Below are 26,953 nucleotides of genomic sequence, written 5' to 3' on the forward strand. Positions count from 1 at the left end.
AGCATGGGGGAGAAGGGAAGGGAGGCTGTCAGTTGTCTGTGTTCAGGTCTCTAGTGTTGCCCTCAGGCGGCTTCACTTCACAATTAATGGAGGATCTTTCAGGGGAAAACCACACATCTAAATAACAGACACACACACACACACACACACACACACACACACACACACACACACACACACACACACACACACACACACACACACACACACACACACACACACTCGAACACACTAATAAACAGTGTCCTGTGAGGTCTGGGTGTCTCTGAATGCCATTCCAGCAATTAACTACTCACACTAGATTTCCTATACCCACATGGAATTTCACATTTTAGATATCAGTTATCAACTAACAACTACAATCACATAGCAACTAGAAACTGCAACTACAAATTATAAATGATCAGACATCAAATTGAAACTAGAAACTATCAGTGACCAACTATCAGATATCAACAATAAACTTGTCACGATCCTCTTCCTGGAAATGACCGGACCAAAGCGCAGTGTGATGAGCGTACATTTCTTTTTATTTGAAATGAATGTCGCCAAGGAAACGACCGTGACGCTTAACTTGGGCAACAATGCTACTAACAAAGTCAACTACCCACAAATGCAAAAGAAAAAATGCTGCCTAAGTATGATTCCCAATCAGAGACAACGATAGACAGCTGCCTCTGATTGAGAACCACACCTGGCCAAACACAAAGAAATAGAATACATTGAAATTAAGAAACTAGAATGCCCACCCTAGTCACACCCTGGCCTAAACAAAATAGAGAATAAAAGCCTCTCTATGGCCAGGACGTGACAAAATTAGAAACTATCAACAAGAAACTATTAGATACCAACTGTCAGCTGTCAACTAGAAACTATTAGATACCAACTGTCAACTAGAAACTACTAGATATCAACTATCGGATATCAGCTGTCAACTATAAACTGGAAACTATCAGATATCAACTGTCAACTAGAAACTATCAGATATCAACTGTCAACTAGAAACTACTAGATATCAACTATCGGATATCAGCTGTCAACTATAAACTGGAAACTATCAGACATCAACTGTCAACTAGAAACTACTAGATATCAACTATCGGATATCAGCTGTCAACTATAAACTGGAAACTATCAGATATCAACTGTCAACTAGAAACTATCAGATATCAACTAGAAACTAGAAACTACTAGATATCAACTATCGGATATCAGCTGTCAACTATAAACTGGAAACTATCAGACATCAACTGTCAACTAGAAACTACTAGATATCAACTATCGGATATCAGCTGTCAACTAGAAACTACTAGATATCAACTATCGGATATCAGCTGTCAACTAGAAACTACTAGATATCAACTATCGGATATCAGCTGTCAACTAGAAACTACTAGATATCAACTATCGGATATCAGCTGTCAACTAGAAACTACTAGATATCAACTATCGGATATCAGCTGTCAACTAGAAACTACTAGATATCAACTATCGGATATCAGCTGTCAACTATAAACTGGAAACTATCAGACATCAACTGTCAACTAGAAACTACTAGATATCAACTATCGGATATCAGCTGTCAACTATAAACTGGAAACTATCAGATATCAACTGTCAACTAGAAACTACTAGATATCAACTATCGGATATCAGCTGTCAACTAGAAACTACTAGATATCAACTATCGGATATCAGCTGTCAACTATAAACTGGAAACTATCAGACATCAACTGTCAACTAGAAACTACTAGATATCAACTATCGGATATCAGCTGTCAACTATAAACTGGAAACTATCAGATATCAACTGTCAACTAGAAACTATCAGATATCAACTAGAAACTAGAAACTACTAGATATCAACTATCGGATATCAGCTGTCAACTATAAACTGGAAACTATCAGACATCAACTGTCAACTAGAAACTACTAGATATCAACTATCGGATATCAGCTGTCAACTAGAAACTACTAGATATCAACTATCGGATATCAGCTGTCAACTAGAAACTACTAGATATCAACTATCGGATATCAGCTGTCAACTAGAAACTACTAGATATCAACTATCGGATATCAGCTGTCAACTAGAAACTACTAGATATCAACTATCGGATATCAGCTGTCAACTAGAAACTACTAGATATCAACTATCGGATATCAGCTGTCAACTATAAACTGGAAACTATCAGACATCAACTGTCAACTAGAAACTACTAGATATCAACTATCGGATATCAGCTGTCAACTATAAACTGGAAACTATCAGATATCAACTGTCAACTAGAAACTACTAGATATCAACTATCGGATATCAGCTGTCAACTAGAAACTACTAGATATCAACTATCGGATATCAGCTGTCAACTAGAAACTACTAGATATCAACTATCGGATATCAGCTGTCAACTAGAAACTACTAGATATCAACTATCGGATATCAGCTGTCAACTATAAACTGGAAACTATCAGATATCAACTGTCAACTAGAAACTACTAGATATCAACTATCGGATATCAGCTGTCAACTATAAACTGGAAACTATTAGATACCAACTGTCAACTAGAAACTACTAGATATCAACTATCGGATATCAACTGTCAACTAGAAAAGTAAAGCTTTAGGGAAACAGTGATCACTGAAAAGTGCATTTCCAGAAGAAAATGTTGGGTACTTTCTAGCTTGTTTTAAAGTGTTTATGGGTTTGAAATAAATTATAGTAGTGGCCGAGTGTGGTTCCCAATCAGAGGCAGTTGTCTATCGTTGTCTCTGTTTGGGAATCATACTTAGGCAGCATTTTTTCCCACGGTTGCATCACGTTCGGCTTCTGTTTACCTATTTTTGTGAAGGTTTCACTTTCTTAAAAAAATGGAATTACAGGCACGCTGTGCCTTGACAGGGAGTTTGAAGACAGTGAACCTGACAATAGAAGCACAAGCATTTCGCTATTACAACAATAACATCTGCTAATCATGTGTACATGACCAATAACATTTGATTTGAACCAGTCACTACCACTACCACTACTATAACCAGTCACTACCACTACTATAACCAGTCACTACCACTACTATAACTATAACCAGTCACTACCACTACTATAACCAGTCACTACCACTACTATAACCAGTCACTACCACTACCACTACTATAACCAGTCACTACCACTACCACTACTATAACCAGTCACTACCACTACTATAACCAGTCACTACCACTACTATAACCAGTCACTACCACTACTATAACCAGTCACTACCACTACCACTACTATAACCAGTCACTACCACTACTATAACCAGTCACTACCACTACCACTACTATAACCAGTCACTACCACTACTATAACTATAACCAGTCACTACCACTACCACTACTATAACCAGTCACTACCACTACTATAACCAGTCACTACCACTACCACTACTATAACCAGTCACTACCACTACCACTACTATAACCAGTCACTACCACTACTATAACCAGTCACTACCACTACTATAACCAGTCACTACCACTACCACTACTATAACCAGTCACTACCACTACTATAACCAGTCACTACCACTACTATAACCAGTCACTACCACTACCACTACTATAACCAGTCACTACCACTACTATAACCAGTCACTACTACTGCCACTACTATAACCAGTCACTACCACTACCACTACTATAACCAGTCACTACCACTACTATAACCAGTCACTACTACTACCACTACTATAACCAGTCACTACCACTACCACTACTATAACCAGTCACTACCACTACCACTACTATAACCAGTCACTACCACTACTATAACCAGTCACTACCACTACTATAACCAGTCACTACTACTACCACTACTATAACCAGTCACTACCACTACTATAACCAGTCACTACTACTACCACTACTATAACCAGTCACTACCACTACCACTACTATAACCAGTCACTACCACTACTATAACCAGTCACTACTACTACCACTACTATAACCAGTCACTACCACTACTATAACTATAACCAGTCACTACCACTACTATAACTATAACCAGTCACTACCACTACTATAACCAGTCACTACCACTACCACTACTATAACCAGTCACTACCACTACTATAACCAGTCACTACCACTACTATAACCAGTCACTACCACTACCACTACTATAACCAGTCACTACCACTACTATAACCAGTCACTACCACTACTATAACCAGTCACTACCACTACCACTACTATAACCAGTCACTACCACTACTATAACTATAACCAGTCACTACCACTACTATAACTATAACCAGTCACTACCACTACTATAACTATAACCAGTCACTACCACTACTATAACTATAACCAGTCACTACCACTACTATAACTATAACCAGTCACTACCACTACCACTACTATAACCAGTCACTACCACTACTATAACCAGTCACTACCACTACTATAACCAGTCACTACCACTACCACTACTATAACCAGTCACTACCACTACTATAACCAGTCACTACCACTACTATAACTATAACCAGTCACTACCACTACCACTACTATAACCAGTCACTACCACTACTATAACCAGTCACTACCACTACTATAACCAGTCACTACCACTACCACTACTATAACCAGTCACTACCACTACTATAACCAGTCACTACCACTACCACTACTATAACCAGTCACTACCACTACTATAACTATAACCAGTCACTACCACTACCACTACTATAACCAGTCACTACCACTACTATAACCAGTCACTACCACTACCACTACTATAACCAGTCACTACCACTACCACTACTATAACCAGTCACTACCACTACTATAACCAGTCACTACCACTACTATAACCAGTCACTACCACTACCACTACTATAACCAGTCACTACCACTACTATAACCAGTCACTACCACTACTATAACCAGTCACTACCACTACCACTACTATAACCAGTCACTACCACTACTATAACCAGTCACTACTACTGCCACTACTATAACCAGTCACTACCACTACCACTACTATAACCAGTCACTACCACTACTATAACCAGTCACTACTACTACCACTACTATAACCAGTCACTACCACTACCACTACTATAACCAGTCACTACCACTACCACTACTATAACCAGTCACTACCACTACTATAACCAGTCACTACCACTACTATAACCAGTCACTACTACTACCACTACTATAACCAGTCACTACCACTACTATAACCAGTCACTACTACTACCACTACTATAACCAGTCACTACCACTACCACTACTATAACCAGTCACTACCACTACTATAACCAGTCACTACTACTACCACTACTATAACCAGTCACTACCACTACTATAACTATAACCAGTCACTACCACTACTATAACTATAACCAGTCACTACCACTACTATAACCAGTCACTACCACTACCACTACTATAACCAGTCACTACCACTACTATAACCAGTCACTACCACTACTATAACCAGTCACTACCACTACCACTACTATAACCAGTCACTACCACTACTATAACCAGTCACTACCACTACTATAACCAGTCACTACCACTACCACTACTATAACCAGTCACTACCACTACTATAACTATAACCAGTCACTACCACTACTATAACTATAACCAGTCACTACCACTACTATAACTATAACCAGTCACTACCACTACTATAACTATAACCAGTCACTACCACTACTATAACTATAACCAGTCACTACCACTACCACTACTATAACCAGTCACTACCACTACTATAACCAGTCACTACCACTACTATAACCAGTCACTACCACTACCACTACTATAACCAGTCACTACCACTACTATAACCAGTCACTACCACTACTATAACTATAACCAGTCACTACCACTACTATAACTATAACCAGTCACTACCACTACTATAACTATAACCAGTCACTACCACTACTATAACTATAACCAGTCACTACCACTACCACTACTATAACCAGTCACTACCACTACTATAACCAGTCACTACCACTACCACTACTATAACCAGTCACTACCACTACTATAACCAGTCACTACCACTACTATAACCAGTCACTACCACTACTATAACCAGTCACTACCACTACCACTACTATAACCAGTCACTACCACTACTATAACCAGTCACTACCACTACCACTACTATAACCAGTCACTACCACTACTATAACTATAACCAGTCACTACCACTACCACTACTATAACCAGTCACTACCACTACTATAACCAGTCACTACCACTACCACTACTATAACCAGTCACTACCACTACCACTACTATAACCAGTCACTACCACTACCACTACTATAACCAGTCACTACCACTACCACTACTATAACCAGTCACTACCACTACTATAACCAGTCACTACTACTACCACTACTATAACCAGTCACTACCACTACTATAACTATAACCAGTCACTACCACTACTATAACTATAACCAGTCACTACCACTACTATAACCAGTCACTACCACTACCACTACTATAACCAGTCACTACCACTACTATAACCAGTCACTACCACTACTATAACCAGTCACTACCACTACCACTACTATAACCAGTCACTACCACTACTATAACCAGTCACTACCACTACTATAACCAGTCACTACCACTACTATAACTATAACCAGTCACTACCACTACTATAACTATAACCAGTCACTACCACTACTATAACTATAACCAGTCACTACCACTACTATAACTATAACCAGTCACTACCACTACTATAACTATAACCAGTCACTACCACTACTATAACTATAACCAGTCACTACCACTACTATAACTATAACCAGTCACTACCACTACCACTACTATAACCAGTCACTACCACTACTATAACCAGTCACTACCACTACTATAACCAGTCACTACCACTACCACTACTATAACCAGTCACTACCACTACTATAACCAGTCACTACCACTACTATAACCAGTCACTACCACTACTATAACCAGTCACTACCACTACCACTACTATAACCAGTCACTACCACTACTATAACCAGTCACTACCACTACTATAACCAGTCACTACCACTACTATAACTATAACCAGTCACTACCACTACCACTACTATAACCGGTCACTACCACTACTATAACCAGTCACTACCACTACCACTACTATAACCAGTCACTACCACTACCACTACTATAACCAGTCACTACCACTACTATAACCAGTCACTACCACTACTATAACCAGTCACTACCACTACCACTACTATAACCAGTCACTACCACTACTATAACCAGTCACTACCACTACTATAACCAGTCACTACCACTACCACTACTATAACCAGTCACTACCACTACTATAACTATAACCAGTCACTACCACTACTATAACTATAACCAGTCACTACCACTACTATAACTATAACCAGTCACTACCACTACTATAACTATAACCAGTCACTACCACTACTATAACTATAACCAGTCACTACCACTACTATAACTATAACCAGTCACTACCACTACCACTACTATAACCAGTCACTACCACTACTATAACCAGTCACTACCACTACTATAACCAGTCACTACCACTACCACTACTATAACCAGTCACTACCACTACTATAACTATAACCAGTCACTACCACTACTATAACTATAACCAGTCACTACCACTACTATAACTATAACCAGTCACTACCACTACTATAACTATAACCAGTCACTACCACTACCACTACTATAACCAGTCACTACCACTACTATAACCAGTCACTACCACTACCACTACTATAACCAGTCACTACCACTACTATAACTATAACCAGTCACTACCACTACTATAACTATAACCAGTCACTACCACTACTATAACCAGTCACTACCACTACTATAACTATAACCAGTCACTACCACTACTATAACTATAACCAGTCACTACCACTACTATAACTATAACCAGTCACTACCACTACCACTACTATAACCAGTCACTACCACTACTATAACCAGTCACTACCACTACTATAACCAGTCACTACCACTACCACTACTATAACCAGTCACTACCACTACTATAACTATAACCAGTCACTACCACTACTATAACTATAACCAGTCACTACCACTACTATAACTATAACCAGTCACTACCACTACTATAACTATAACCAGTCACTACCACTACTATAACCAGTCACTACCACTACTATAACCAGTCACTACCACTACCACTACTATAACCAGTCACTACCACTACTATAACTATAACCAGTCACTACCACTACTATAACTATAACCAGTCACTACCACTACTATAACTATAACCAGTCACTACCACTACTATAACCAGTCACTACCACTACTACTGTAGAAACTACCACTACTATAACAAGTCACTACCACTACTATAACCAGTCACTATCACTACTATAACTATAACCAGTCACTATCACTACTATAACTATAACCAGTCACTACCACTACCATAACTATAACCAGTCACTACCAATGCTATAACTATAACCAGTCACTACCACTCCTATAACTATAACAAGTCACTACCATTACTACTGTAGTCACTACCACTACCATAACTATAACCAGTCACTACCACTACCATAACTATAACCAGTCACTACCACTACCACTACCATAACTATAACAAGTCACTACCATTACTACTGTCGTCACAACCACTACTATAACTACAACCAGTCACTACCACTACTATAACCAGTCACTCTCACTACTATAACTATAACCAGTCACTACCACTACTATAAACAGTCACTACCACTACTATAACTATAACCAGTCACTACCACTACTACTGTATTCACTACCAATGCTATAACTATAACCAGTCACTACCACTACTATAACTATAACCAGTCACTAACATTAATACTGTAGTCACTACCAATGCTATAACTATAACCAGTCACTACCACTACTATAACTATAACCAGTCACTACCACTACTATAACCAGTCACTACCACTACTATAACCAGTCACTACCACTACTATAACTATAACCAGTCACTACCACTACTATAACCAGTCACTACCACTACTATAACCAGTCACTACCATTACTATAACTATAACCAGTCACTACCACTACTATAACTATAACCAGTCACTACCAATGCTATAACTATAACCAGTCACTACCACTATTATAACCAGTCACTACCACTACTATAACTATAACCAGTCACTACCACTACTATAACTATAACCAGTCACTACCACTATTATAACCAGTCACTACCACTACTATAACTATAACCAGTCACTACCACTACTATAACTATAACCAGTCACTACCAATGCTATAACTATAACCAGCCACTACCACTACTATAACTATAACCAGTCACTACCACTACTATAACTATAACCAGTCACTACCACTACTATAACTATAACCAGTCACTACCATTAATACTGTAGTCACTACCAATGCTATAACTATAACCATTCACTACCACTACTATAACTACAACCAGTCACTACCATTACTATAACTATAACCAGTCACTACCACTACTATAACTATAACCAGTCACTACCACTACTATAACTATAACAAGTCACTACCACTATTATAACCAGTCACTACCACTACTACAACTATAACCAGTCACTACCACAACTACAACTATAACCAGTCACTACCACTACTATAACCAGTAACTACCACTACTATAACCAGTCACTACCACTACTATAACTATAACCAGTCACTACCACTACTACTGTAGTCACTACCAATGCTATAACTATAACCAGTCACTACCACTACTATAACTATAACCAGTCACTACCACTACTATAACTATAACCAGTCACTACCACTACTATAACCAGTCACTACCACTACTATAACCAGTCACTACCACTACCACTACTATAACCAGTCACTACCACTACTATAACCAGTCACTACCACTACCACTACTATAACCAGTCACTACCACTACTATAACCAGTCACTACCACTACTATAACCAGTCACTACCACTACCACTACTATAACCAGTCACTACCACTACTATAACTATAACCAGTCACTACCACTACTATAACTATAACCAGTCACTACCACTACTATAACTATAACCAGTCACTACCACTACTATAACTATAACCAGTCACTACCACTACTATAACTATAACCAGTCACTACCACTACCACTACTATAACCAGTCACTACCACTACTATAACCAGTCACTACCACTACTATAACCAGTCACTACCACTACCACTACTATAACCAGTCACTACCACTACTATAACTATAACCAGTCACTACCACTACTATAACTATAACCAGTCACTACCACTACTATAACTATAACCAGTCACTACCACTACTATAACTATAACCAGTCACTACCACTACCACTACTATAACCAGTCACTACCACTACTATAACCAGTCACTACCACTACCACTACTATAACCAGTCACTACCACTACTATAACTATAACCAGTCACTACCACTACTATAACTATAACCAGTCACTACCACTACTATAACCAGTCACTACCACTACTATAACTATAACCAGTCACTACCACTACTATAACTATAACCAGTCACTACCACTACTATAACTATAACCAGTCACTACCACTACCACTACTATAACCAGTCACTACCACTACTATAACCAGTCACTACCACTACTATAACCAGTCACTACCACTACCACTACTATAACCAGTCACTACCACTACTATAACTATAACCAGTCACTACCACTACTATAACTATAACCAGTCACTACCACTACTATAACCAGTCACTACCACTACTACTGTAGAAACTACCACTACTATAACAAGTCACTACCACTACTATAACCAGTCACTATCACTACTATAACTATAACCAGTCACTATCACTACTATAACTATAACCAGTCACTACCACTACCATAACTATAACCAGTCACTACCAATGCTATAACTATAACCAGTCACTACCACTCCTATAACTATAACAAGTCACTACCATTACTACTGTAGTCACTACCACTACCATAACTATAACCAGTCACTACCACTACCATAACTATAACCAGTCACTACCACTACCACTACCATAACTATAACAAGTCACTACCATTACTACTGTCGTCACAACCACTACTATAACTACAACCAGTCACTACCACTACTATAACCAGTCACTCTCACTACTATAACTATAACCAGTCACTACCACTACTATAACCAGTCACTACCACTACTATAACTATAACCAGTCACTACCACTACTACTGTATTCACTACCAATGCTATAACTATAACCAGTCACTACCACTACTATAACTATAACCAGTCACTACCATTAATACTGTAGTCACTACCAATGCTATAACTATAACCAGTCACTACCACTACTATAACTATAACCAGTCACTACCACTACTATAACTATAACCAGTCACTACCACTACTATAACCAGTCACTACCACTACTATAACCAGTCACTACCACTACTATAACTATAACCAGTCACTACCACTACTATAACCAGTCACTACCACTACTATAACCAGTCACTACCACTACTATAACCAGTCACTACCATTACTATAACTATAACCAGTCACTACCACTACTATAACTATAACCAGTCACTACCAATGCTATAACTATAACCAGTCACTACCACTATTATAACCAGTCACTACCACTACTATAACTATAACCAGTCACTACCACTACTATAACTATAACCAGTCACTACCACTATTATAACCAGTCACTACCACTACTATAACTATAACCAGTCACTACCACTACTATAACTATAACCAGTCACTACCAATGCTATAACTATAACCAGCCACTACCACTACTATAACTATAACCAGTCACTACCACTACTATAACTATAACCAGTCACTACCACTACTATAACTATAACCAGTCACTACCATTAATACTGTAGTCACTACCAATGCTATAACTATAACCAGTCACTACCACTACTATAACTACAACCAGTCACTACCATTACTATAACTATAACCAGTCACTACCACTACTATAACTATAACCAGTCACTACCACTACTATAACTATAACAAGTCACTACCACTATTATAACCAGTCACTACCACTACTACAACTATAACCAGTCACTACCACAACTACAACTATAACCAGTCACTACCACTACTATAACCAGTCACTACCACTACTATAACCAGTCACTACCACTACTACTGTAGTCACTACCAATGCTATAACTATAACCAGTCACTACCACTACTATAACTATAACCAGTCACTACCACTACTATAACTATAACCAGTCACTACCACTACTATAACCAGTCACTACCAATGCTATAACTATAACCAGTCACTACCACTACTATAACTATAACCAGTCACTACCACTACTACAACTATAACCAGTCACTACCACTACTATAACCAGTCACTACCACTACTATAACTATAACCAGTCACTACCACTACTATAACTATAACCAGTCACTACCATTAATACTGTAGTCACTACCAATGCTATAACTATAACCAGTCACTACCACTACTATAACTATAACCAGTCACTACCACTACTACAACTATAACCAGTCACTACCACTACTATAACCAGTCACTACCACTACTATAACTATAACCAGTCACTACCATTACTATAACTATAACCAGTCACTACCACTACTATAACTATAACCAGTCACTACCATTACTATAACTATAACCAGTCACTACCACTATTATAACCAGTCACTACCACTACTACAACTATAACCAGTCACTACCACTACTACAACTATAACCAGTCACTACCACTACTATAACCAGTCACTACCACTACTATAACCAGTCACTACCACTACTATAACTATAACCAGTCACTACCACTACTACTGTAGTCACTACCAATGCTATAACTATAACCAGTCACTACCACTACTATAACTATAACCAGTCACTACCATTAATACTGTAGGCACTACCACTACTATAACTATAACCAGTCACTACCACTACTACTGTAGACACTACCGCTACCATTACTATAACCAGTCACTACCACTACTATAACTATAACCAGTCACTACCACTACTATAACTATAACCAGTCACTACCACTACTATAACCAGTCACTACCACTACTATAACTATAACCAGTCACTAGCACTACTATAACTATAACCAGTCACTACCACTACTATAACTATAACCAGTCACTACCACTACTATAACTATAACCAGTCACTACCATTACTACTGTAGTCACTACCACTACCACTACTATAACTATAACCAGTCACTACCACTACTACTGTAGACACTAACACTACTATAACTATAACCAGTCACTACCACTACTATAACTATAACAAGTCACTACCACTATTATAACCAGTCACTACCACTACTACAACTATAACCAGTCACTACCACAACTACAACTATAACCAGTCACTACCACTACTATAACCAGTCACTACCACTACTATAACCAGTCACTACCACTACTATAACTATAACCAGTCACTACCACTACTACTGTAGTCACTACCAATGCTATAACTATAACCAGTCACTACCACTACTATAACTATAACCAGTCACTACCACTACTATAACTATAACCAGTCACTACCACTACTATAACCAGTCACTACCAATGCTATAACTATAACCAGTCACTACCACTACTATAACTATAACCAGTCACTACCACTACTACAACTATAACCAGTCACTACCACTACTATAACCAGTCACTACCACTACTATAACTATAACCAGTCACTACCACTACTATAACTATAACCAGTCACTACCATTAATACTGTAGTCACTACCAATGCTATAACTATAACCAGTCACTACCACTACTATAACTATAACCAGTCACTACCACTACTACAACTATAACCAGTCACTACCACTACTATAACCAGTCACTACCACTACTATAACTATAACCAGTCACTACCATTACTATAACTATAACCAGTCACTACCACTACTATAACTATAACCAGTCACTACCATTACTATAACTATAACCAGTCACTACCACTATTATAACCAGTCACTACCACTACTACAACTATAACCAGTCACTACCACTACTACAACTATAACCAGTCACTACCACTACTATAACCAGTCACTACCACTACTATAACCAGTCACTACCACTACTATAACTATAACCAGTCACTACCACTACTACTGTAGTCACTACCAATGCTATAACTATAACCAGTCACTACCACTACTATAACTATAACCAGTCACTACCATTAATACTGTAGGCACTACCACTACTATAACTATAACCAGTCACTACCACTACTACTGTAGACACTACCGCTACCATTACTATAACCAGTCACTACCACTACTATAACTATAACCAGTCACTACCACTACTATAACTATAACCAGTCACTACCACTACTATAACCAGTCACTACCACTACTATAACTATAACCAGTCACTAGCACTACTATAACTATAACCAGTCACTACCACTACTATAACTATAACCAGTCACTACCACTACTATAACTATAACCAGTCACTACCATTACTACTGTAGTCACTACCACTACCACTACTATAACTATAACCAGTCACTACCACTACTACTGTAGACACTAACACTACTATAACTATAACCAGTCACTACCACTACTACTGTAGACACTACCACTACTATAACTATAACCAGTCACTACCACTACTACTGTAGACACTACCGCTACCATTACTATAACCAGTCACTACCACTACCACTACCACTACTGTTACTATAACCAGTCACTACCACTACTATTACTATAACCAGTCACTACCACTACTATAACTATAACCAGTCACTACCACTACCACTACCACTACTATAACTATAACCAGTCACTACCACTAGTATAACTATAACTAGTCACTACCATTACTACTATAGACACTACCACTACTATAACTATAACCAGTCACTACCATTACGTGACAGTACCCCCCCCCTCTATAGGGAAGGGTCTGAGTGGGCATCTAAGTGCAGCGTGGAAAGTGTTCATGATCTTTATTGTCAAGAATCCCTCAAAAAAAATAACGAATACAAAAAATGAAAGCATACAGTTCCGTCAGGCACAGATACTAAACGGAAAACAACACCTTACAAAACCCAATCGGAAAATAACAACCTATATATGATCCCCAATCAGAGACAAGGATAGACAGCTGCGTCTGATTGGGAACCACACTAGGAAAAAACAACAAAGAAATAGAAAACATAGATTCTCACACCCGAGTCACACCCTGACCTAGAGATTCTTATTTATTCTCTAAGGTCAGGGTGTGACAGGTAGTCTTGCTAGCTACAGTTGAAGTCGGAAGTTTACATACACCTTAACCAAATACATTTAAACTCAGTTTTTCACAATTTCTGACATTTAATCCTAGTACAATTTCCCTGTCGTAGGTCAGTTAGGATCAGCAAATAATTAAGAATGTGAAAAGTCAGAATAATAGTAGAGAATTATTTATTTCATCTTTAATTTCTTTCATCACATTCCCAGTGGATCAGAAGTTTACATACACTCAATTAGTACTTGTTAGTAATGCCTTTTAAATTGTTTAGCTTGGGTTAAACGTTTTGGCTAGCCTTCCACAAGCTTCCCATAATAAGTAGGGTGAATTTTGACCCATTCCTCATGACACAGCTGGAAAAACTGAGTCAGGTTTGTAGGCTTCCTTGCTCGCACACGCTTTTTCAGTTCTGCCCTCAAATTTTCTATAGGATTGAGGTCAGGGCTTTGTGATGGCCACTCCAATACCTTGACTTTGTTGTCCTTAAGCAAAATATCATTGTCCATTTAGAAGACTCATTTGTGACCAAGCTTTAACTTCCTGACTGACTGTTGCTTCAATATATCCTCATGATGCCATGAATTTTGTGAAGTGCACCAGTCCCTCCTGCAGCAAAGCACCCCCAAAACATGATGTTGCCAACTCCGTGCTTCACGGTTGGGATGGTATTTTTCGGCTTGCAAGCTTCCCCCTTTTTCCTCCAAACATAACAATGGTCTGTCCCCATGTGCAGTTGCAAACCGTAGTCTGGCTTTTTTAAGGCAATTTTGGAGCAGTGGCTTCTTACTTGCTTAGCGGCCTTTGAGGTTATGTGGATATAGGACTCATTTTACTGTGGATATAGATACTTTTGTACCTATTTCCTCCAGCATCTTCACAAGGTCCCTTGCTGTTGTTCTGGGATTGATTTGCACTTTTTGCACCAAAGTACGTTAATCTCTAGGAGACAGAACGCATCCCCTTCCTGAGCGGTATGGCGGCTGCGTGGTCCCATGGTGTTTATACTTGCGTACTATTGTTTGTACAGATGAACGTGGTACCTTCAGGCATTTGGAAATTGCTCTCAAGGATGAACCAGACTTGTGGAGGTCTACAATTTATTTTCTGGAGTCTTGGCTGATTTATTTTGATTTTTCCATGATGTCAAGCAAAGAGGCACTGAGTTTTAAGGTAGGCCTTGAAATACATCCACAGGTACACCTCCAATTGACTCAAACAATGTCACTTAGCCTATCAGAAGCTTCCAAAGCAATGATGTCATTTTCTGGAATTTTCCAAGCTGTTTAAAGGCACAGTCAACTTAGTGTATGTAAAGTTCTGACCCACTGGAATTGTGACACAGTGAATTATAAGTTAAATAATCTTTCTGTAAACAATTTTTGGAAAAATTACTTGTGTCATGCACAAAGTAGATGTCCTAACCGACTTGCCAAAACTATAGTTTGTTAACAAGAAATGTGTGCAGTGGTTGAAAAACGAGTTTTAATGACTCCAACTTAAGTGTATGTAATCTTCCGACTTCAACTGTACATTTTCAGATGTGACACATTTCACATTTTGTCAGAAAGTTGCTTTCATTTCAAGTTAAAGTTTACTGTTAACTAGCTAGCTAACGTTAGCTGACTGACTTGCTAGCCAATGTTATGTGTATGATCTGTGTAGTTATATTATTCTTATCTCAGAGCCATTTGCATTGCTAGTTATAGCCTAATGTTAGCTAGCTAACATTTATGTAGGGGAGTAACGTTATGAGTTGGGATTATGGTTCATTTTTACCTAACTACCTTACATTTCTATGCAAGGAACCATTTCAATAGAATGTTCATGATGTCACTGCGACAACTGCTGATAGACGTAGCTGGTAAATCCAGATGGGTTGGGCTTAAAAGTGTGTGAACGATACTGAATAGGTGTAGAAAAAGAAGAGCTCTCCAGTTTTTTAAAATATTTTTTTTTTATTTCACCTTTATTTACTTAACCAGGTCGGCTAGTTGAGAACAAGTTCTCATTTGCAACTGCGACCTGGCCAAGATAAAGCGTAGCAATTCGACGCATACAACAACACAGTTACACATGGAATAAACAAAACATACAGTCAATAATACAGTAGAACAAAAGAAAACAAAAAGTCTATATACAGTGAGTGCAAATGAGGTAAGTTAAGGAAATAAATAGGCCATGGTGGCGAAGTAATTACAACATAGCAATTAAACACTGGAATGGTAGATCGGCAGAAGGTGAATGTGCAGGTAGAGATACTGGGGTGCAAAGGAGCAAAATAAATAAATAAATAAATACCAGTATGGGGATGAGGTAGGTAGATAGATGGGCTGTTTACAGATGGGCATGTACAGGTGCAGTGATCTGTAAGCTGCTCTGACTGCTGGTGCTTAAAGCTAGTGAGGGAGATGTGAGTCTCCAGCTTCAGAGATTTTTGCAGTTCGTTCCAGTCATAGGCAGCAGAGAACTGGAAGGAAAGATGACCAAAGGAGGAATTGGCTTTGGGGGTGGCCAGTGAGATATACCTGCTGGAGTGCGTGCTACTAGTGGGTGCTGCTATGGTGACCAGTGAGCTGAGATAAGGCGGGGCTTTACCTAGCAGAGACTTATAGATAACCTGTAGCCAGTGGGTTTGGCGACGAGTATGAAGCGAGGGCCAACCAACGAGAGCGTACAGGTCGCAATGGTGGGTAGTGTATGGGTCTTTGGCGACAAACCCGATGGCACTGTGATAGACTGCATCCAGTTTCTTGAGTAGAGTGTTGGAGGCTATTTTATAGATGACATCACCGAAGTTGAGGATTGGTAGGATGGTCAGTTTTACGAGGGTATGATTGGCAGCATGAGTGAAGGATGCTTTGTTGCGATATAGGAAGCCGATTCTAGATTTAATTTTGGATTGGAGATGCTTAACTTTTTGGATATAGGGGGCGCTATTTTAATTTTTGGATGAAAAACGTTCCCGTTTTAAACAAGATATTTTGTCACGAAAAGATGCTCGACTATGCATATCATTGACGGCTTTGGAAAGAAAACACTCTGACGTTTCCAAAACTGCAAAGATATTGTCTGTGAGTGCCACAGAACTGATGTTACAGGCGAAACCCAGATAAAGATCCAATCAGGATGTGCCGCATTTTTTTAAACAGCCTCATACCAATGACTCCTTATATGGCTGTGAAGGAGCTAGGAGTCAGCTTACGTTTTCCACGTTTTCTCCAAGGTGTCTGCATTATTGTGACGTCTTTTTAGGCATTTCCATTGGAGAATGGCTGTAAGGGACCATATAGGGCGAGTGGACGCATGGTGTCTCCCGGAGAAAACGTTGCGTAAAATACTGAGGTAGCCATTTTTCCAATAGTTTCTTATGAGAAACCAACTGCCTCCACGGATATATTATTGAATACATATGTTAAAAACACTTTGAGGATGGATCCTAAACAACGTTTGCCGTGTTTCTGTCGATATTATGGAGCAAATTTGAAAAAAGTTATAGTTGAAGCGTTATAGTTGAAGTACTTTCAGTCGATTTCTCAGCCAAGCAGGATGAACAAACGTGACGTTTTTCGCCTCCAAAAGTATTATTTTTGGAAAAAAGGAACATTTGCTATCTAACTGGGAGTCTCCTGAGTGAAAGCATCTGAAGTTCTTCAAAGGTAAATGATTTAATTTGGTTGCTTTTCTTATTTTTGTGAAAATGTTGCCTGCTGCCAGGACAGGCTAGCATAGCATTATGCCATGCTAAACTTACACAAATGCTTGTCTAGCGTTGGCTGTAACGCATATTTTGAAAATCTGAGATGACAGTGTTGTTAACAGAATGTTCGAAAAAGTAGGGGGTCGCCTTAAGAGGTTAACAAAAGGCTAAGCTTGTGTTTCAATATATTTATTTCATTTCATTTGAGATTTTCATGAATAGGAAACATTGCGTTATGGTAATGCGCTTGAGGCTATGATTACGCTCCCGGATACGGGATTGCTCGTCGCTAGAGGTTAATGTGAGTCTAGAAGGAGAGTTTACAGTCCAACCAGACACCCAGGTATTTGTAGTTGTCCACGTATTCTAAGTCAGAGCCGTTCAGAGTAGTGATGCTGGACGGGCGAGCAGGTGTGGGCAGTGATCGATGGAATAGCATGCATTTGGTTTTATTTGCGTTCAAGACCAGTTAGAGGCCACGGAAGGAGAGTTGTATGGCATTGAAGCTCGTCTGGAAGTTAGTTAACACAGTGTCCAAGGATGGGCCAGAAGTATACAGAATGGTGTCGTCTGCGTAGAGGTTTATCAAAGAAATACCAGCAGCAAGAGCAACATCATTGATGTATACAGAAAAGAGAGTCGGCCCGAGGATTGAACCCTGTGGCACACCCATAGAGACTGTCAGAGGTCCGGACAACAGGCCCTCCGATTTGATACACTGAACTCTATCAGAGAAGTAGTTGGTAAATCAGGCGAGGCAATCATTTGAGAAACCAAGGCTGTTGAGTCTGCCAATAAGAATGTTGTGATTGAGAGAGGCGAAAGCCTTGGCCAGGTCGAAGAATACGGCTGCACAGTAATGTCTCTTATCGATGGGGGTTATGATGTCGTTTAGAACCTTGAGCGTGGCTGAGGTGCACCCATGACCAGCTCTGAAACCAGATTGCATAGCGGAGAAGGTATGGTGGGATTCGAAATGGTCAGTAATCTGTTTGTTAACTTGGCTTTCAAAGACTTTAGAAAGACAGGGTAGGATAGATATAGGTCTGTAGCAGTTTGGGTCTAGAGTGTCACCCCCTTTGAAGAGGGGGTTGACCACGGCAGCTTTCTAATCTTTGGGAATCTCAGACGATACAAAAGAGAGGTTGAATGAGAGGTTGAATGGGTTAGTAATAGGGGTTGCAACAATTTCGGCAGATAATTTTAGAAAATTGAGGGTCCAGATTGCCTAGCCCGGCTGATTTGTAGGAATCCAGATTTTGCAGCTCTTTCAGACCATCAGCTATCTGGATTTGGGTAAAGGAGAAATGGTGGGGGCTTCTGCGGGTTGCTGTGGAGGGTGCCGGGCAGTTGACCGGGGTAGGGGTAGCCAGGTGGAAAGCATGGCCAGCCGTAGAGAAATGCTTATTGAAATTCTCAATTATAGTGGATTTATCGGTGATGACAGTGTTTCCTAGCCTCAGAGCAGTGTGCAGCTGGGAGGAGGTGCTCTCCATGGACTTTACAGTGTCCCAGAACTTTTTTGAGTTAGTACTACAGGATGCAAATTTCTGTTTGAAAAAGCTTGCCTTAGCTTTTCTAACTGCCTGTGTATATTTGTTCCTGACTTCCCTGAAAAGTTGCATATTTATTTTATTTATTTTTTATTTCACCTTTATTTATCACGGGGGCTATTCGATGCTAATGCAGAACACCACAGGATGTTTTTGTGCTGGTCAAGGGGAGACAGGTCTGGAGTGAACCAAGGACTATATCTATTCCTAGTTCAACATTTTTTGAGAGGGGCATGCTTATTTAAGATGGTGAGGAAGGCACTTTTAAAGAATAGCCAGGTATCATCTACTGACGGGATGAGGTCAATGTCATTTTAGGATACCCCGGCCAGGTCGATGAGAAAGGCTTGCTCGCAGAAGTGATTCAGGGAGCATTTGACAGTGAGAAGGTGTGGTCGTTTGGTCGCAGACCCATTACGAATGCAGGCAATGAGGCAGTGATCACTGAGATCTTGATTGAAAACAGCAGAGCTGTATTTGGAGGGCGAATTAGTTAGGATGACATCTATGAGGGTGCCCATGTTTACTGATTTGGGGTTGTACCTGGTAGGTTCATTGATCATTTGTGTGAGATTGAGGGCATCAAGCTTAGTTTGTAGGATGGCCGGGTTGTTAATTAAGCATGTCCCAGTTTAGGTCACCTAGTAGCACGAGCTCAGAAGATAGATGGGGGGCAATCAATTCACATATGGTATCGAGGGCACAGCTGGGGCCAGAGAGAGGTCTATAGCAAGCGGCAACAGTGAGAGATTTGTTTCTGGAAAGGTGAATTTTTAGAAGGAGAAGCTCAAATTGTTTGGGTACAGACGTAGATAGTAATACAGAACTCTGCAGGCTTACCGCCCCCTTTGGCAGTTCTATCTTGGCGGAAAACGTTATAGTTAGGAATGGAAATTTCAAGGGTTTTGGTGGTTTTCCTAAGCCAGGATTCAGACAAGGCTAAGACATCTGGGTTGGCAGAGTCTGCTAAATCAGTGAGTAAAACAAACTTAGGGAGTAGGCTTCTAATGTTAACATGCATGAAACCAAGGCTTTTACGTTTACAGAAGTCAACAAATGAGAACACCTGGGGGGTAGGAGTGGAGCTAGGCACTGCAGGACCTGGATTAACCTCCACATCACCAGAGGAACAGAGGAGAAGTACGATAAGGGTGCGGCTAAAGACTATACGAACTGGCCGTCTAGCACGTTCAGAACAGAGAGTAAAAGGAGCAGGTGTCTGGGCTCGATAGCATAGATTCAAGGCATAGTGTACAGACAAAGGTAAGGTAGGATGTGAGTACATTGGAGGTAAACCTAGGCATTGAGTAAAGAAGAGAGAGATATAGTCTCTAGAGATGTTTAAACCAGGTGATGTCATCGCATATGTAGAAGGTGGAACAACATGGTTGGTTAAGGCTCTCCAGTGAAATAAGACAGTAATCACTAACCAGGACAGTAATGGACAAGGCATATTAATATTAGAGAGAGGCATGCGTAGCCAGGTGAACATATGGGTCCAGTGAGTGGTTGGGCTGGCTGGGGACACGGCGATTCAGACAGTTAGCAGGCTAACAAGCTAACAGTTAGTAGGCCGGGGCTAAACAAGCTAGCAGCTAGTAGACGGGGGCAAGCTAGCAGTTAGCAGGCCGGGTTAGCAAGCAAGCAGTTAGCATGGGCTAGCAGTTACAGACCAGGCAGGTAAGCTAGCAGTTAGCAGGCCGGGGGCAGCAGCTAGCAGTTAGTAGACCAGGGCAAGCTAGCAGTTAGCAGGCCGGGTTAGCAAGCAGTTAGCAGGCCGGGTTAGCAGGCAAGCAGTTAGCAAGGGCTAGCAGTTAGCAGACCGGGCAGGCAAGCTAGCAGTTAGCAGACCTGGTTAGCGAGCAAGCAAATAGCAGGGGCTAGCAGGGGTTTGCTGACTGATAGCTGGTAGTTAGTTGGCTAGCTTCAGTTGAGGGATTCCGAAACCGAAGTAAATATAAATACTTTAGGGAAAAAAAGCAGGTCCACGCCACATTGGGTGAGGCAGGTTGCAGGAGAGTATTTAGATGATGAGGTTTAGCAAAATATTTTAAAGGATATGTGACGAAAAAGATATAAAACGATATATCCAAGGGACAGGACAGGACAAAGACGTCTGACTGCTACGCCATCTTGGATCACAGTAGGTGTACCAAAACATTTACTCAAAAGTGAGGTTAGAAGTTAAACTTTCAAAGCAGAGTACTTTCCCATTGTTCCTCAACTGCATTGTATGATTTACTCTTTTGTAGATCTGAGTCTCTACTTTTATCCAGTGTAAAAAACACCATTCCAAATTTTGCGACATAAGACCGAATCGTCGGTCACATATTAAAAGATGTGCATGTCCTTCGGAAAGTATTCAGACACCTTGGCTTTTTCCATATATTTTTTTACAGCCTTATTCTAAAATGGATTAAAAAAAGAAAATCCTCAGTAATCTACATTTACATTACATTTAAGTCATTTAGCAGACGCTCTTATCCAGAGCGACTTACACTCAATACTTAATAATGACAAAGCAAAAACAGGTTTTTGTACATTTTTGCAAATTGAGCTCAGGTGCGTCCTGTTTCCATTGACCGTGTATTTAGGGAGTTACTCCCATTCTTCTACGCATATCGTCTCAAACTCTATCAGGATGTGGAGCGTCGCTAAACAGCTATTTTCAGGTCCCTACAGAAATGTTCAATCGGTTTCAACTCTGGTCTCTGGCTGGGCCACTCAAGGACATTCAAAGACTTGTCCCAAAGCCACTCATGCATTGTCTTGGCCGTGTTCATTGGGTCGTTGTGCTTTTGGAAGGTGAACTTTCGCCCCAGTCTGAGGTCCTGAGCACTCTGGAGCAGGTTTTCATTAAGGATCTCCCTGTACTTTGCTACGTTCATCTGTGCCTCGATCCTGACTAGTCTCCCAGTCCCTGCCGATGAAAAACACCCCACAGCATGATGCTGGCACCACCATGCTTCACCATAGGGATGGTGCCAGGTGTCCTCCACGTGCTTAGCATTCAGGCCAAAGTGTTCAATCTTGGTTTCACCAGACCAGAGAATTTTGACTCTGAAAGTCTTTAGGTGCCTTTTGACAAACTCCATGCAGGGTGTCATGTGCCTTTCTACTGAGGAATGGCTTCTGTCAGGCCACTCTACCATAAAGACCTTATTGGTGGAGTGCTGCAGAGATGGTTGTCATTCTGCAAGGTTCTCCCATCTCCACAGAGGATCTCTAGAGCTCTGGTCACCTCCCTGGGCAAGACCCATCTCCCTCGATTGCTCCGTTTGGCATGGCGGCCAGCTCCCGGAAGAGTCTCTGTAGCTCCAAACTTCTTCCATTTAAGAATTATGGAGGCCACTGTGTTCTTGGGGACCTTCAATGCTGCAGACATTTGTGGTACCCTTCCCCAGATCTGTGCCTCAACACAATCTTGTCTCGGAGCTCTACGAACAATGACTTCGATCTCATTGCTTGTTTTTTTCTCTGATATGCACTATCAACTGTGGGACCTTATATAGACAGGTGTGTTCCTTTCCAAATCATGTCTAATCAATTGAATTTACCACAGGTGGATTCCAATCAAGTTGTAGAAACATCTCAAGGATGATCAATGGAAACAGCGCCTGAGCTCAATTTTGCGTCTCATAGCAAAGGACCTGAATACGTAAATAAGGTATCTGATTTTAAGGCTATAAAGTAACAAAATGTGGAAAAAGTCAAGGGGTCTGAATACTTTCCGAAGGCTCTCAACCTACTCCGCTGCAGCCCCGTCGAGGAGAGTGGGGGCGTGCTCAGTCCTCCTTTTCCTGTAGTCCACAATCATCTCCTTTGTCTTGATCACATTGAGGGAGATTTTGTTTTCCTTGCACCACACGGTCAGGTCTCTGACCACCTCCCTGTATGCTGTCTTGTCATTGTTGGTGATCAGACCTAACGGCAAACTCATCCGGCAAACTTAATGATGGTGTTGGAGTCATGTCTGGCCGTGCAGTCATGAGTGGACAGGGAGTACAGGATGGGACTGAGCATGCACCCCTGAGGGGCCCCTGTGTTGAGGATCAGAATGACAGAAGTATTGTTACCTACCCTTACCACTTGGGAGCGGCCCATTAGGAAGTCCAGGATCCAGTTGCGGAGTGAGGTGATTAGTCCCAGCGTCCTTAGCTTAGTGATGAGCTTTGAGGGGACTATGGTGTTGAATGCTGAGCTATAGTCAATGAATAGCATTTTCACATAGTTGTTCCTTTTTTTACAGGTGTGAAAGGGCAGTGTGGATTGCAATAGAGAATGCATCATCTGTGGATCTGTTTGGGCGTATGCAAATTGGAGTGGGGTCTAGGGTTTCTGGGATAATTGATGTGAGCCATTACCAGCCTTTTAAAGCACTTCATAGCTACAGACGTGAGTGCTATGTGCCGGTAGAAATTTAGGCAGGTTACCTTAGTGTTCTTGGGCACAGGGACTATGGTGCTCTGCTTAAAACATGTTGGTATTATAGACTCAGACAGGGAGAGGTTGAAAATGTCAGTGAAGACACTTGCCAGTTAGTCAGAGCATGCTCGGAGCACACATCCTGGTAATCTGTCTGGCCTTGCGACCTTGTGAATGTTGACCTTTTTAAAGGTCTTACTCACATCGGCTGCAGAGAGCATGATCACTCAGTCATGCGGAACAGCTGGTCCTCTCATGCATGTTTCATTGTTATTTGCCTCGAAGCTAGCATAGGGGTAGTTTTGCTTATCTGGTAGGCTCGTGTCACTGGGCAGCTCTCGGCAGTGCTTCCCTTTGTAGTATGTAATGGTTTGCAAGCCCTGCCACATCCGACGAGCATCGGAGCCGGTGTAGTATGACTGCGTGGCCATGCACGCCTCCAACTCAATCATCAAGTTTGGGGACGACACAACAGTGGTAGGCTTGATTACCAACAACGACGAGACGGCCTACAGGGAGGAGGTGAGGGCCCTCGGAGTGTGGTGTCAGGAAAATAACCTCACACTCAACGTCAACAAAACTAAGGAGATGATTGTGGACTTCAGGAAACAGCAGAGGGAACACCCCCCTATCCACATCGATGGATCAGTAGTGGAGAGGGTAGCAAGTTTTAAGTTCCTCGGCATACACATCACAGACAAACTGAATTGGTCCACTCACACTGACAGCGTCGTGAAGAAGGCGCAGCAGCGCCTCTTCAACCTCAGGAGGCTGAAGAAATTCGGCTTGTCACCAAAAGCACTCACAAACTTCTACAGATGCACAATCGAGAGCATCCTGGCGGGCTGTATCACCGCCTGGTACGGCAACTGCTCCGCCCTCAACCGTAAGGCTCTCCAGAGGGTAGTGAGGTCTGCACAACGCATCACCGGGGGCAAACTACCTGCCCTCCAGGACACCTACACCACCCGATGTTACAGGAAGGCCATAAAGATCATCAAGGACATCAACCACCCGAACCACTGCCTGTTCACCCCGCTATCATCCAGAAGGCGAGGTCAGTACAGGTGCATCAAAGCTGGGACCGAGAGACTGAAAAACAGCTTCTATCTCAAGGCCATCAGACTGTTAAACAGCCACCACTAACATTGAGTGGCTGCTGCCAACACACTGTCATTGACACTGACCCAACTCCAGCCACTTTAATAATGGGAATTGATGGGAAATGATGTAAATATATCACTAGCCACTTTAAACAATGCTACCTTATATAATGTTACTTACCCTACATTATTCATCTCATATGCATATGTATATACTGTACTCTAGATCCACTTTAACTATGCCACTTTGTTTACTTTGTCTACATACTCATCTCATATCCTATGGCGTTCTGCATTAGCATCGAACAGCCCCCGTGATATGCAGCTGTTCAGGGAAGCTAGAAACCGTTATACACAGGCAGTTAGAAAAGCCAAGGCTAGCTTTTTCAAGCAGAAATTTGCTTCCTGCAACACTAACTCTAAAAAGTTCTGGGACACTGTAAAGTCCATGGAGAATAAGAACACCTCCTCCCAGCTGCCCACTGCACTGAAGATAGGAAACACTGTCACCACTGATAAATCCACCATAATTGAGAATTTCAATAAGCATTTTTCTACGGCTGGCCATGCTTTCCACCTGGCAACTCCTACCCCGGTCAACAGCACTGCACCCCCAACAGCAACTCGCCCAAGCCTTCCCCATTTCTCCTTCTCCCAAATCCATTCAGCTGAAGTTCTGAAAGAGCTGAAAAATCTGGACCCCTACAAATCAGCCGGGCTAGACAATCTGGACCCTTTCTTTCTAAAATTA

This window comes from Oncorhynchus nerka, linkage group LG24 (genome assembly GCF_034236695.1).
Source record: "Oncorhynchus nerka isolate Pitt River linkage group LG24, Oner_Uvic_2.0, whole genome shotgun sequence".
Classification (NCBI taxonomy): domain Eukaryota; kingdom Metazoa; phylum Chordata; class Actinopteri; order Salmoniformes; family Salmonidae; genus Oncorhynchus; species Oncorhynchus nerka.